Source organism: Nannospalax galili, unplaced genomic scaffold (assembly GCF_000622305.1).
Source record: "Nannospalax galili isolate Female #2095 unplaced genomic scaffold, S.galili_v1.0 scaffold337, whole genome shotgun sequence".
Classification (NCBI taxonomy): domain Eukaryota; kingdom Metazoa; phylum Chordata; class Mammalia; order Rodentia; family Spalacidae; genus Nannospalax; species Nannospalax galili.
In genome coordinates, this window is record NW_008340932.1 from 476,559 (window position 1) to 479,105 (window position 2,547).

Below are 2,547 nucleotides of genomic sequence, written 5' to 3' on the forward strand. Positions count from 1 at the left end.
AGTTCTAAATTACTCATAATCTGGCATATAATTCCTTCCTTTTAATTTTTTAATATACAGTTTAATATATCCATTAGGTCATTCTATTATAGCTTGTCCTTGAGGATTATACTCAATTCCAGTTATGTGATTAATTTTATGAAATTCCAAAAATTTCCTAAATCGCCTGCTAGTATAAGCAGTATTATCTGTTTTAAGAGTGGTGGGAATTCCCATAACGGCAAAACAGGCTAATAGATGTTCAATACTATGATTAGTAGTTTCTCCAGTAATGATAATGTCTCCATTGTTTGGAGTAACATCTCTCGATCCTCTCTGTGCCTCACCGCAGTCTTTATTGGTCGGAGTCCACAAACGGATCCATCGGCCAGGATGCCAGAAGGAGACTCCATTTCCTGTAGAGACAAAACCATACCCTTTGTCTGGAATCAGTAATTTTCCTGGTATCCAATCTTGAGATTCTCCTGGCTTAATCCAGACGTCCACTGGATCAGGTGGGAGTGATGATTCTTGTAAAAAATGCTTATCTGCACGAGATAAAACTTCTCCTTGGGGCAGATTTAGGAAATTGATAATAAACAATATTTCATATATTAATGATTTATGATTCCTTCAACCTAAGGTTCTAAATTCCTCATAATCTGGTGTATAATTCCTTCCTTTTAATTTTTTAATATACAGTTTAATATATCCATTAGTTCGTTCTATTATAGCTTGTCCTTGAGGATTATATTCAATTCCAGTTATATGATTAATTTTATGAAATTCCAAAAATTTCCTAAATCGCCTGCTAGTATAAGCAGGAGCATTCTCTGTTTTAAGGGCGGTTGGAATGCCCATTACAGCAAAACAGGCCAATAAATGTTCAATACTATGATTAGTAGTTTCTCCAGTAAGAGGAGTAGCCCAAACAAACTTAGAATAAGTATCTATGGTAACATGTAAATATTGCAACCTTCCAAAAGCAGGTACATGAGTAACATCCATTTGCCATAAATCATTAGGCTGTTGACCACGAGGATTAACTCCTGTAGGCAGTGTTTGAAGATGTAAAGGGCGGCACACTGAGCAGTGTCTAATAATTTGTTGTGCTTGCCCATACCCTTTGCCTGGAATCAGTATTTTCCTGGTATCCAAGCTTGAGATTCTCCTGGCTTAATCCGGATGTCCACTGAATCAGGTGGGAGTGATGATTCTTGTAAAAAGTGCTTATCTGCATGAGATAAAACTTCTCCTTGGGGCAGATTTAGGAAATTGATAATAAACAATATTTCATGTATTAATAACTTATGATTCCTCCGTCCTAAGGTTCTAAATTCCTCATAATCTGGTGTACAATTCCTTCCTTTTAATTTTTTAATATACATTTTAATATATCCATTAGTTCATTCTATTATAGCTTGTCCTTGAGGATTATATTCAATTCCAGTTATGTGATTAATTTTATGGTGCTCCAGATTCCAAAAATTTCTTAAATCTCCTGCTAGTATAAGCAGGAGCATTATCTGTTTTAAGGGTGGCGGGAATTCCCATAACAGCAAAACAGGCTAATAGATGTTCAATACTATGATTAGTAGTTTCTCCAGTAAGAGGAGTAGCCCAAACAAATTTAGAATAAGTATCTATGGTAACATGTAAATATTGCAACCTTCCAAAAGCAGGTACATGAGTAACATCCATCTGCCACAAATCATTAGGCTGTTGACCACGAGGATTAACTCCTGTAGGCAGTATTCGAAGATGTAAAGGGCGACACACTGAACAGCATCTAATAATTTGTTGTGCTTGTCTATAAGGTATTTTATAATAGTTATGTAAAAATCCAGCATTAGTGTGTCTAGCATCATGAGCAGCTTGTGCATCAACAAAAGAGACTAAAAGGTCAACTTTAGCGTTGTCTTCTGTAAGCGGTCCTGGAAGATTACTATGAGAATGTATATGCATAACATATAAAGGATTAACGCGTTGCCTTAGTAATTGTTGGACAGAAGCAAAGAGAGTATCTAATGGTGCTTTAACCTGAGAAATTTTAGTTATATGATAAATTTTATGAAATTCCAAAAATTTTCCAAACCTCCTCCTAGTATAAGCAGGAGCATTATCTGTTTTAAGGGTGGTGGGAATGTCCATAACAGCAAAACAGGCTAATAAATGTTCAATACTATGATTAGTAGTTTCTCTAGTAAGAGGAGTAGCCCAAAAAATTTAGAATAAGTATCTATAGTAACATGTAAATATTGCAACCTTCCAAAAGCAGGTACATGAGTAATATCCATTTGCCACAAATCATTAGGCTGTTGACCACGAGGATTAACTCCTGTAGGCAGTGTTCGAAGATGTAAAGGGCGACACACTGAGCAGTGTCTATAGACACTATAGCAGTGCTTGTCTATAAGGTATTTTATAATAATTATGTAAAAATCCAGCATTGGTGTCTAGCATCATGATCAGCTTGTGCATCAACAAAAGAGACCAAAAGATCAACTTTAGCGTTGCCTTTTGTAAGTGGTCCTGGAAGATTACTGTGAGAACGTATATGCATAACAT

The 2,547-nt window shown here is 35.7% G+C and overlaps 1 pseudogene; it reads left to right on the forward strand.

Annotated features, from left to right (window-relative positions):
- The first annotated feature begins 1,164 nt into the window (after positions 1-1,164).
- The window catches only part of LOC103736661, a 3,138-nt pseudogene continuing 1,755 nt past the window's right edge, over positions 1,165-2,547 (forward strand).